At 32.5% G+C, this 13,903-nt stretch overlaps 1 long non-coding RNA gene across 1 annotated transcript; it reads left to right on the top strand.

Moving 5' to 3' along the window:
* Window positions 1–1,090: 1,090 nt before the first annotated feature.
* On the top strand, window positions 1,091–3,718 carry LOC145952865 (uncharacterized). Its single transcript, XR_014430356.1, has 2 exons — window positions 1,091–1,584; window positions 3,518–3,718. It is a non-coding gene; the product is annotated as an uncharacterized LOC145952865 (long non-coding RNA).
* The last annotated feature ends 10,185 nt before the right edge of the window (window positions 3,719–13,903 follow it).

The following is a 13,903-nucleotide window of genomic DNA, read 5'->3' as shown; positions in this document are numbered from 1 at the left end:
TATTATAAATAATATTATGAGTTAATTAACCTTTATTGATTAATTAAACATAAACAATTATCTTGTGTGAGAGCATTTTTAAATTTTTATTTATTTATTTTTGATTAAATTTCTTTTATTATCATATTTATTATTTAATATATTAATTTATTTTATGATATTATGAGTTTGTTTAAATATAAGTTTTTCAAAGAGGAAAAGAGGAGCAAAGTTAGAAAAATATAAAATTCTCTTTTAAAGATATACTTAAAAAATATTATATTTATATATTTGTTATACTAAAATAAGTCATTAAATATTTTACAAGATTTTTATTAGGTTTTTATAGTACAAAATACTAATTAAAAATATGTTTATTATTTCAAAATCTTGTAATGAAATCCTTAATCTAGTACTAACCCAATAAAAATTCTATTAGTTTATACTGAATATATTGTGACATATCAATTTTCTTAAAATATGATAATTAATTATCTTTTTATTTTGATTTGTTTTAAATTTATCTTCTTAAGTATTCAATTTTAATATGCTAATTATATCAAAATTTAAGTAATTGATCTATTAAGTAATTTTAGCGCATGCTAATTATAGCATAACTTAAGCAATCGATTTCTTTGTTAAGTTTGTTGATTGTAAATATAAAATATGATTTATATGTAATTTTATATTTTTCATTTTTTGATTTAACAAATATTCTAAAATATTCTTTAACCATAAATTATTGTTTATGTATATTATACTTTCATATATACGTCAATATATAATATAAATTAATATATATATATATATATATAAATTAATTAAAGAATGAGGGTGTAATTTTACTCTTATTTGTATAATTTTTTATCTTCAAATATCATATTATTAAAAAATAATTAAAAAAATAATTTAACAATATAATATAGATATAAAAATTTAAAATAAAAAATAAAAATATAGTAACATATATACATATTAAAAATTTACTCATTTTAAAATTAAAATTTAGTCAATTTAAAAATAAAACCATAAAAATATTTTAAAAAATAATTATATTAATAAAATTTTATTCATCATTTTTATAAAATTATTCAAAATTCACTTCATATTAATAATAATTTCAAATTTAACATTAAAATTAAGTATTAATTTTATAATTAAATTAAATTACTATGTTAACATAAGGAAATAAGAAAATAAATTAAGCTTTATTTTCAAATAAATTATTTAAATTAAATTTTATTTTCATATAAATTATTTAAATTAGATTTTATTTTTTTATATAAATTTTAAATTATAATTAAATATGTTAACATAAACCCTAAATATTCTCTCAGCTTCCCCACACCCCACCCTCGCCTGCACAGTTTCCGCAAGTTTGTCGCTTGCGCCACAGCAACCAAGACCTCGCTTCGTCGTCCCTCAGCTTTGACAGGTCCGACCACCGCGACCTTACGTCGTCGCCTGCCTCACCAGGCTTCGCACCTCGCATCCGGTGAACCACCACGACCACCATAGATCCAGCCATCGTAGCGTCGCAGGGTAAAGGAGAAGGGCAAGGCCGCAAGGGTAAAACAACCACTGTGAATCACCCATTGAAGTCAGGTATGATCCCTCTATTTTTCTTTGAATCCACTATTTCAAATGAATGGGACTTGATGAAATCATGTTAGGGTTTTACTGCTTTGTTTCGTTGTTGTATATCCATCCCTTCGTTAAATAAGTCATTAGTATGTTTCTCACATCACAATGCTCATGGCCTAGTTGAGAATCTTTCTCACACTTAAACAAGTCATTAGTATGTGAATATTGATCCACCTTATCATTTAGTGTCACAGTACCAATGTTTTGATCAATTCATATACAGACATGATTTAATCCTTCCAAATTTATGAAAACAGATTGTACCGTTTTATACCAAAAGCAAACATTTCACCGAACAAGTATTAGCCAAATGATAAAACCCCTTGTCTGACAATAGTGGCCAAGGTATAAAACAAACATTTCATCGAACAAGTAGTAGCCAAATGATAAACCCCTTGTCTGACAAATAGTGGCCAACGCAAGAAATGTTTACTATTTGGATAGATCCATCTTAAGGCTCCAGTTCTACACACACACGATACCAGAACTTATATTATATAATATCAGAACTTAGAAAGAAAAAATAGCTTTTGGATTGAGTTACACATCCAAATAGTAAGAATTATTAAATAATACATTGTACATTTAAAATTACATTACTTATACATGTTTTTAATATTTGTTTAACAGGTAAGTTTATATCTAATTTCATATTAATCATCGTGCAAGATGACATACAACTTAACATAGAGCATATACCAAAATTCGATTGCTGCATTTTTTTTTTTAAATTGAAATGCTTAATGCAATGTTTGTGCCCTCTTATATCAACTAAGGAAAAAGATTTTTTGGCCTTGGATGTTGACTTTAGAATAAGGCTTCCTCATATTGACTTTAAGAGTATAAATTTGGATTGATTATGAGTGTGCAAGTGTAACAATTAACAGTCTGATGTGTTCTTTTTGAAAAAATTAGGTCCATAATTTTTTTCTTCATTCCTATCTATGTTCTCATTTTTCTTGGCAGCCATGGCGTAAATTAGAAAAAAAAAAAAAAAAAAACTCTAATCCATTAATTTTTTACCAAATTATTTTTATCATTTTAATCCTTTATAGGAACCAATACGATGACATTTTAGATCTTTGAGGGACTAATTTGGTGGCAAAATCTTTAGAGGACTAACATGATGACAAATGCTTGATAATAAATAGGATTTAACTTCATATCCCAACAAAGAAAATGCCTCTCATATTTTAGGAATTAGGATAATGTAGCTAAAATATATACTAATTTAATTCCCTTTAGTTGTTTTATTCAAAAAATTGATTTTTATATAGGAAATAATCTGTAAATAAGTGTGAAATATATATAGATGAAATAATTAAGTTGGCCATAATAATACTGAAAAAATCTACATTTAAACAACCCTCCAATATATAATTTGGTAATAAACTCTTATTCGAGATGAGACCCAAACTCGTACTACAACACTTATAATAAATTGCTTCTCTTACAACTAAACACGATTAAATAGATATAAGAATAAATATAATTCCAGTACGTGAAAGTATTATTATCTCCATAATTGTACAACTTACTTAATGTCTAAGGTTGGATACTTAATTACCCATTATATGCACTTTTTTATTTTTTATTTTTTATATTTTCAAGCTTGTTTCTCGAAAGTCCAAAGGAGTATACCAAACAGCAATAATTGAATTTGATGATGAGTAATGGATTTAGGTAATGCAAGCCGTTGAGTGAATTGCAATGCCCACGCTTCAACAACCCCATGTCATTGCAATTCCGCTAATTATTAAACTCAACAACTACATCTTCACGTATCCCTTTTACTTGTACACTTTTAGCAACCAAAATAATGATTATAATTATAATTTTGAAAATTATTGATATTTATTCTTGTGAATGCCTATTGATTTTTCCCTGGGCCCAGATCCAATCTTGATTTGGGCTTTAATTTTTTTCTTCTTATTTGGGGGTTTAGGGAGCATGAAATGGTGGTTCTAATCAGAATGTTGATGATGCTATCAGGATATAGCAGCAGACCCTTGATTATGTCCCTTTAATTTACTTGTTTTAGCTTTTGTGGTTGTATTTCAGATTTATATTGATGATGTTCTAATTTTTTATATTATCGTTGTGTTTTTAGTACATCATATTTGACATGGTAATATTTTATTAAATATAAGTTTGAGATGTTATGGAAAAAAATTTAGTATGTTATTATTTAGTAAATTGTGAAATTAATATTTTGAAGATAAAAGTTGTTATAATTATTAATAGGTCCAAAATTATACTCCTAATTAAAAAAAAAAAAAAAAAAAAATTAGTAACAAATTTGCAAATTAATTTGCTATTGAATTTTTAGCGACCGAATTAGATACCGATAAAATCAGCAACAAATTTACAAATTATTTTGTTATCGAATTAGCGACCACTTTTAGCGACCAAATTAGATATCGATAAAATAAGTAAAAAATTTACAAATTACTTTGCTACCGAATTAGCAATCATTTTTAGCGATGGAAACAGTGACAAAGGAAATCAATAGTTGTTTTTGAGACTGAATTAGCGACCAAGTTTAACAACCATTTATTTTTTAAAAATATTTTTTACTGACCGAAATTGCAACCAAAATTTTTGATCGCCAATTTGGTCACATAAGCCAGGCGACCAATACTATAGCAACAACTATTTTTTTTGTATAATGATGCATACTTTTAGTTGTTAATTAACATCGAGAAAAAAATCGATCATTGTTACCAACAGCAACCAGGCTTTTAGCAACGGAATGTAGCGGTTGTTATTTTAATCGCTGAATCAAATAGCGACCACAAAATATAAATTAGCGACTGATTTTGTAGGTCACAAAACAGTGTTTTTTTGTACGGGGGAGATGGGTTTCTTCATATGTGAATATAGGGGTGTTCGGGTAGTGAGGGCAATTTCTAAGTCCCTCTAGGAACTCTATTTAAAATTCTGAACGATTATCTGTGCAATCGATGTTCTAAATTCTTAATTCATTTGGAAGAACTTATTTCTTGAATTGTCTTTGAATTCCATTGGGGCTTTCTTGTTAATTCTTTATCCTTAAATTTGATGACTTGAATTTTATGTGTTAAGAAGAGTTTAGATTTTTTTTTGTAAAACCAATGGAAACCAATTTTTGAGGCTTGAGATGTGTATGGATTGATTTGGAACATATGAAGAATATAAATGGAGTTAAACTGAACCAACGGGGTGTAGAAGTAGTGAAAATTGGTAAAAACCTGGTTGGAACTCGTAAAACGCAGGTTTAATTTCACAGAGGGGAGTCTGGGCAGAGATTTGGGCGCTCAGCGCCAGTTTTGGGCGTCGGGCGTCGGGACCCCGACATACGTTTGTAATTTTGCGATATCTTTCTGTGTAGTTATCCAAATCGAGTGCCGTTTGTTTTTTTAGAAACTAGACATCTAGGGCTACCATTTAGACACAAGAATCGTGTAAAATATTAATATTTGATCAAGTTATGTGAGTTGCAATTTGAGCCTTCCAATCTGTGTGCGAACCACAACATCAATTTTTGTGAGCCCTGAATGGTAACCTAAACGACTTTATTAGGATTTGTGTTCTTCATGAAAGTTGTAGATATTGATGTTAGGATTCTAATGGAGTTGGGATCACTTAGAAAGGATATGTATATCTCGAGTTATGGTTAAATTATTAACTGAATGTCATAGATATTGTGAAGTCCCACATCGGTTAGGAAGGAGAACGAAGCATGCCATATATATGGGTGTGGATACCTTCCTTGTGTGGACGCATTTTGGGGTGGCATGCGTGCCATTGCCAGAAGCAAAACCATGAGGGCTGCGGCCAAAGCGGACAATATCCACATGCGGGTTGCTGGGGTGTTACATTTGGTATCAGAGCCGGTGTGCCAGCGAGGGCGCTGGACTCCCTTGAGGGGGATGGATTGTGAAGTCCCACATCGGTTAGGAAGGAGAACGAAGCATGCCATATATATGGGTGTGGATACCTTCCTTGTGTGGACGCGTTTTGGGGTGGCATGCGTGTCATTGCCAGAAGCAAAACCGTGAGGGCTGCGGCCAAAGCGGACAATATCCACATGCGGGTTGCTGGGGTGTTACAACTCCTTCTAAGATTACTTTTATGTCCTTCTTCTAAGATCTTCTTCTTAAATTCAAGATTACTAGGCATACAAATTCTATCCTTGAGCCTCAAAAAACCATCAATTTCTACTAGGAAAGGGTTATCTATACCTCTACCAATCCTCTCCACTTGGTTCACTAAGAAGGGATCTAACTTCTAGGCTTCTCCAACCTCATCAATCAATTTTACTAGTTACCTTCAACATACCCAACTTAATGCTCTTTGAGATAAGCTCACACACCAAGCTTAAGTATCTAAATTCCTTAATGAAATCAAACTCTTTATTCCTCAAAGATAATAGATGAAAGGTCTTCCTCTACGATTGAGCACCTAGGCATAGGTCCACTAGGTACACATACTTGGTCTATAAATGTCACTACTCCATCTACACCCAAGGTAAACTCCCCTCCACTACCTTGTCCTATGGTCTCACGTCTTGTCACCAAAAATGAATCAACTAATTATGCTTCCCCAATCTCCTTTAACAAACCACTAGTCACTCGAGTCATACCTAGTCTCACACTAGTAGGGGTAACCTCACAAGTCAAAGTTAAGTCTTTAAATTGAGCCAAAAGATCCATCTCTCTAATTAGAAAGGAAGATATATATAGAGATTTTCTACTCAAGCCATCGGCCACCATATTGGCTTTTCCCGAATGATAACTAAGATCAAAATTATAGTCTTTAATAAATTCTAACCACCTCCTCTGTCTCATATTCAATTTCTAATGATCAAAAAGATATTTAAGTCTCTTATGATCATTAAACACCTCAAGCTTAAAACCATACAAATATTGTCTCCAAGTTTTGAGTGTAAACATTATTGCTGCTAATTTAAGATCATGGGTAGGTAATTCCTCTCATGGATTTTCAAATGCCTAGAAGCATAAGCTACTACTTTTCCTTCTTGCATTAACAGTGCACCCAAACCCATCTTAGAAGCATCAAAATATACCCAAAAAAGTTTACTAAGATCAAACACTACTAACATTGATGCACTAGTCAGTCTTTCCTTAAAATTTTGGAAACTACTCTCACATTTACTATCCCATACAAAGGCAACTTCTTTCCTAGTCAATCTAGTCAATGGTAAGGCTATCTTGGAAATTCCCTCTATAAATCTCCTAAAATAACCGACTAACCCAAGGAAACTTCTAACCACAATAATCGACTTATAAGGTATCTCCCACTTGAGCACAACCTCTACCTTAGATAGATCTATTGATATACATCCACTAGAAATCTCATGACCTAGAGAACTCACCTCATCCAACAAAATCACACTCAGATAACTTAGCATAAAGTTGTCTATCCCTACGAGTTTGAAGTAATACCTTCAAGTGCTCCTCATATTCTTCTCTAGTCTTGGAATAAACTAGTATGTCATCTATAAAGTCGACTACGAATTTATCCAAACATGGATAAAAAATTTGATTCATATAATTCATAAAAATAGTTGGAGCATTCATCACACCAGAAGGCATTACTACATACTCATAGTGGCCACAATGTCTCCTAAAAGTTGTCTTGGGTATATCCTCACCCTTCATTCTAATCCAATGATATTTCAACCTAAGATCAATCTTGTTAAACACAAGATTACCCACTAAGTGATCCATATAAGGTTATTTATTCTCGACAATGGATACTTATTCTTAATGGTTACCTTATTCAATTGCTGGCAATCTACACACAATCTCATGCTACCATCCTTCTTCTTAACTAAGAGTACGGGTGCTCCCTAAGGTGATTCACTAGGTCTCACAAACCCTTTCTCTAACAAGTCCTTTATTTGTTTCTTAAGCTCCACTTACTCTACAGGTGACATCCTATAAGGTGCAACAAAGATAGGTCCAGTTCTTGGTACTAAGTCTATGGAAAACACTAACTCTCTTTCAGGTGGTAAACTAGACAAATCATCAGAGAATACATTAGAAAAGTCACCTACTACAAGCAACTCATTCACTAAAGTACTACTCTCAGAACTCAAAAAGGCTAAAAGCATGAAGGCAACCAAAGTCACCTTCTGCACCAAAGTACATACCAAAGCTTGGAATATCTTTTCTACCTCAAACATCCAATCAGCAGCCCCGTCGAGAGCATAACCCCAACGGAAGCTTAACCAATTTTTCCTCTGGAATCTCTCCAACCAATCCACTTATGGTTGTTGGTTCATGTTACCAAGAGCTTGAGCCATCGCCTGCAACGCATTAGCGATTGCACGATCGTTCCTACCCTCAGCCATCACTCTTAGGATTCATAGAAAAGTAAAATAGTCATACATTAAGTAATAAAATAATCAATACCATCATTCACCACACTATAAAAATCAATAAGCTCAACCAACAATTCATTCAAACTATCAACCATCAAACAAGCACAACGGACTCATAACTCATAGCCGATTGCATCAATCAACTCTGATATCACTAAATGTGAGACTCATTCTACCCCAACACATATAATATAAAAATATAAAGAAATAATTCTCCAACATGGGTAAAATGGTCCACAATTAAAATACTTCCAATATCCAAAGGGTTTAAAACAAATATTTATAAAATATAAGTTCACAAATTTAATTAACAAAGGAGTGTAAACTCCAATAACAATGAAATCAACATTCTAAAATCCCTTGCCTCGATGTCACATTATTAGAGCAATCCCATGACTCAACTATTGTCACCTTAAATGTCACTCATGTCCGAAACTTTCTCACCTAAAAACAACCACAAAACATATAGTGAGAAAAGAAGATATTTATATGTAAAACACACAGAGAAACACCACAACATAATTTCCATTACAACTCATTATACAATAAAAAATTCCATCAGGTTCATACATGTCAAGTTCTACTGATAATAAGTCAACATTTCATCATCAAATCTCAAGCATACATATACACCACCATCACACAATCAACACTATGTCATGCTCATGCCAACCCTATAACAACTCATGCTTTGGGTCGTGCCACGCCAACATACGTACTCATTGCCACACGCATCATACAACCAACACTATGTCATGCTCATGCATGCATTTGTGCCAAGATGTAACACCCCGGTTTTCATACCTTATATTAATAATAATTTAGAAATTAACTCAGTATGTTAATGTATTTTGGGATTTTTGGTAGTATTGAAGTATTCATATGAGCACTACTTTATTATAAAGCATGATTTGTAATTATTATTTTGATATTTAATTTAATTATTTTAGAATTCTGATATTATTTAAATAATTATATGAGCATTATTTTATTTATGAGACGTGATTTATAATTATTATTTTGATTAGTGATATATATGTAACTTTTATGAAATGTATTTTATTAATAATTATGTTTATGTTATTTGATTAAGAGGAAGAGGTATGTTTTAATTATATTAATTATTTTATTTGATAAGAAGGAAAAAGGGACGTGAAGGCCTTTTGATATTTATTATTAATATTTATTTTATTAATTAGTAAAAAGGGGATTAAGAGAGGTTATCAGAGGTTACCAAGTTATTTCACGTATTCACTTCTTCTTGACTCATTTTTTTTCTAAGCTTCTGATGAAGACCAAGGAGAATTGAAGAAGAGAACCAACCTGATTTTGCGCGTGCTTCATCTTCTATTCATCAAGGTAAGGGGGAGTGAGAAACACTACTACAAGAGGGACATTTTACATCAGTTCATTTGGACAATCTACATCAGTTCTAACGCTAATGTAGATTCAAGCGATGTAGAATGTGAGATACATTCTACATCGGTTCCAAAACCGATGTAGAAAATGGATAAAACTACATCAGTTATATTGAACTTTTTCTACATCAGTTATAAAAGAAACCGATGTAGTATGTATTTTTTTTCTAATTGTTTTTATACCAAACTTGTATTGAAAATATTAATATGTCAAAGTCACACATCAATCAACATATATATATATATATATATATATATATATATATATATCAACATATTAAAATGACCCGCTAGGATGAAAACCGCAAAGGGCATCCTAGGCAAAAATTAGGGCAAAAGAAGAAAGCAAAAATACCCGCTAGGATACATCCTAGGCAGAAATTAGGGTTTCTAAAAACAAAAAGAAAAAGGGAGAACCCCAAGACAGTTTAATGCATTAATCGGCCGATAATACTAATGTTGCGCATCAATTGAGGCAACCTATTCATGGGAAGGAGAAAAAGAAAGCCACCTTCTAAAAACTAAAATCAAAACATGCATAGCATGCATCTAAAAGCATTTCACACACTTAGCAAATTTTCTTTATCCAAGGAGGATTATTCAAAGTAAAAAAAAAAAAAAAACTAGCATCTAGCATTCTTTGCATCTCAATGAGAAAAACCAAAAAGGGAAACACAAGTTCCAATTAACATCAGATGAAAACAACCTAAACCAGGGGCATCAACAACGTCAAGCACAGACATCACTCGAGAGGGGATAGGATCCCAAGCCACAATCCCTCTCAAATAAAGTATCCTTATTGCCTGACATCTCAAGGGCACAATTCATCAAACACAAACACTCCACCAACAAACAAAAAGAAAAAGGGAGAACCCCAAGACAGTTTAATGCATTAATCGGCCGATAATACTAATGTTGCGCATCAATTGAGGCAACCTATTCATGGGAAGGAGAAAAAGAAAGCCACCTTCTAAAAACTAAAATCAAAACATGCATAGCATGCATCTAAAAGCATTTCACACACTTAGAAAATTTTCTTTATCCAAGGAGGATTATTCAAAGTAAAAAAAAAAAAAAAAAAACTAGCATCTAGCATTCTTTGCATCTCAATGAGAAAAACCAAAAAGGGAAACACAAGTTCCAATTAACATCAGATGAAAACAACCTAAACCAGGGGCATCAACAACGTCAAGCACAGACATCACTCGAGAGGGGATAGGATCCCAAGCCACAATCCCTCTCAAATAAAGTATCCTTATTGCCTGACATCTCAAGGGCACAATTCATCAAACACAAACACTCCACCAACAAAAAACAGGATCACCAACCACGATCCTTTAGAAAAATCTTCCATCCATCGACACAAGGGCATTTTTGACAAACCATATCCAAGCAATCAGGTTCAAGCATCAACCATTGGCCTGGAGAGGCTACAAAGAATACTCACTGCATCATCTCACAAAAAAAGATGATCCACCGCCCACTAGCACAAGGGCACTACCTACCAACAATCCTCGTCTTCATCAAACGTCCTCGCCAAAAAAAAGAGGCAATCAGATCATAAGAATCAACAGCCAACCTGGAGAGGCCGACATAGTAATACTCACCATTAGCAGTGGCCTGGAAAGGCTGGCACAACAATACTCGCCATCAAAGCAAGAGACCTGGAGAGGCCGGCACAAGAATACTCGCCATCAAAGCAGGTAGCCTGGGGAGGCCGACACAACAATACCTAACATCAAGATTGGTAAGGGTTGCTAGATCCCCAAAACTAGTACAAAATTGGTAAGGGTTGCTAGACCCCAAAACTAGCATTTGGCTGACTAAAGCCCCAAAATTCAGTCCAGCTTGGAGAGGCTGAGCTCAAAGCATACTCCCTCGACATTTAGCTGCAAATAAAAGAACACACTACCATGAGACAAGCAGAAGCAGTAAGAAGCAACTACATCAAACTAGAAGACTAGATGGTACAATTTACCATCCTTATCACCCAATGAAGCACGAAACCCAACACTCAACTACTCCAAAGGGAAAGGACACAGGTAAACACCATCTACCCGAAGGAAACAGTGTGGAGGCGTCTACTGTCAAAGCAAGAGAGAAGACCCAAACGTAATGTCTACGTCTTTACTCGTCTTTGGAAAAGTAAACACCTAGTTATTCCAAAAGACAAGTAAAGAGAGGTAGCTGTAAACACCCAATTTTGTCCAGACCCATAAAATGGACTTCTACTATGAAAAGAAGGAGCTCCCAAAGCATGAAGGTAACACCATATGCCAACAAGGAAGACTTGAAGCCCAACAAACCTGGTTTAGTAGCCTAGAACGGGTCGTTCCCAAGATGGAACTGGCCATTCCTAAACTGGAACAGGTCATTCTAAGTTACTAAAAGGCCCAAAACCCTAATTGAGAACGGGCCAAAATGGTTCGATCCAATGCAGTTTGTTATGAGACACGTTCAAATCTAGAATGGGTCGTTTTGCCATTAGAACTAGCTGTTCCAGGTTCAAATTTAACTCATAACCGAATGACCCAGAACGGTCCGTTCTGATCTGAAATTGGTCATTTTGGTCAGGTCTGGTGTCTATAAATAATAGACTTCGTTGAGATTTGTGAGGTACTTGTATAGTGTGAAAGGTAGCCAAAAAGCGCATAAGAGGTCTTATCATTTGAGGGTCCAATAATGCACAACCAAGAGGTATTTCAATCAATCTCTTCTTTTTTCTACTTTCTTATCTTTAATAAAGATTGTCATTCTAATAAAAGCAACCATGTAGACATCCTAGGGCCCGTCGCATAATTTAAATTTCATGTAAATAATCATTAATAAAGGGGATCAAATATTTACACTATTAATTCTTATCATGCTATCTTCATCATAGAGTACCGATTTAGGGCGTTATAGGAGTGCTTAATATCTTCCCTACACGTAATTGACCCCCAAACCCAATTTTCGTTATCAAGGCCATTATTGGATTTTCACACTACAAGAAAAATGCTGATTTTTTACGGAAATTTTCAATGGAAACAGGTAAAATTCCGACGGATTTTTCTTTTTTTGATGGATTTTTGACAGATTTCAATCCGTGAGAAAAAGTGGCGTCAGAAAAAAAATCTGTCGGAAATAATTTTTTCTGACAGAAATTTCTGACAGATTTTTTCGTCAGAAAATTTCGTCAGCAATTTCTGACGGAAATATCTGTCGAAAAATTCTGTCAAAAATTTCTGACGAAAAAATTCGTCAGAAATTTTTGATAATTTTTCGACGGAATTTTCTGTCAAAAATTATAATTTTAATAAATTTATTAATGTAACAACCCTCATATTTGGCCTCTCAAGAGTTCTATTTCACAATATTTCACTGTTTAGCGTATTTTATCCTTACTTGTGCAATTTCTAGGAGACTTCCCGAAAGTCACCCATCCTTGTACTACTCCAAGTTAAGCACGCTTAACTATGAAGTTCTGATGAGTAAGCTACCGAAATTATGTATGTTGTCAGTGTAACTTGTACAAATTAATTCATTTAAGTCATCCTCAAATATACAATCCCATATTTGTACTATAATAATAATATATAATAATTTCATATTACGAATAATAATAATAATAATAATAATATATTTAATTGTTCTTGATTTATATGTACTTACTTTTATAATTAACATCTACTTATTTCTATTTAAAATTATAATTTAAATTATTTAATTTTATAATTTATAATGATAATATAATTTATAAAATTATAAATATTTATTTATTACATACTTATAAATTAAATTTTAATATTTTCAATAAATTATTAATTAATTTAATATATTTATTTACCTTAAATCAAACATATAAAATTAAAAAAATGTATTTATCCTTGTTTTTTTTCTTCTAATTATTAACTTTTAATAAAGTACTAACTTAAAATCTTATCTAATTATATATAATATTCTCATATCAAATTTAAAATCAGATATTAGTTATACAAAAATATTAAGATCATATAGTAAAACCAGATATTAATTATACAAAAATATTAAGATCATATAGTATAAGACTTTTTGGGTTTTAAGCTTATTGGGCCTAGTTTTGGGCTTCATGGGCCTTTGGACTTTTGATTGCTTCTGAGCTTAGTGAGCCTAATGGATTTGGTGGGCCTAAGGTTCTCTTTACTTAGGCTTTATATAGATGACCACCTTTCTCATATATTTGGTAGTATAGGAATTTATATTGTTTGGTCTTGTATTATGGGCCTTAGTATAAGACTTTTTGGATTTTAAGCTTATTGGGCCTAGTTTTGGACTTCATGGGCCTTTGGGATTTTGTTTGCTTCTGAGCTTAGTGAGCCCAATGGGTTTGGTGGGTCTAGGGTTCTTTTTACTTGGGCTTTACATGGATGACCATCTTTCTCATATATTTGGTAGTATAGGAGTTTATATTGTTTGGTCTTGTATTATGGGCCTTAATATGAGACTTTTTGGGTTT

The sequence above is a fragment of the Cajanus cajan genome, chromosome 10 (assembly GCF_000230855.2).
Source record: "Cajanus cajan strain Asha chromosome 10, NIPB_CcT2T_4, whole genome shotgun sequence".
In the NCBI taxonomy this organism is placed as follows: Eukaryota; Viridiplantae; Streptophyta; class Magnoliopsida; order Fabales; family Fabaceae; genus Cajanus; species Cajanus cajan.
Note: the sequence above shows the minus strand (reverse complement) of the source record. Positions and strands in the feature narration are given on the sequence as shown.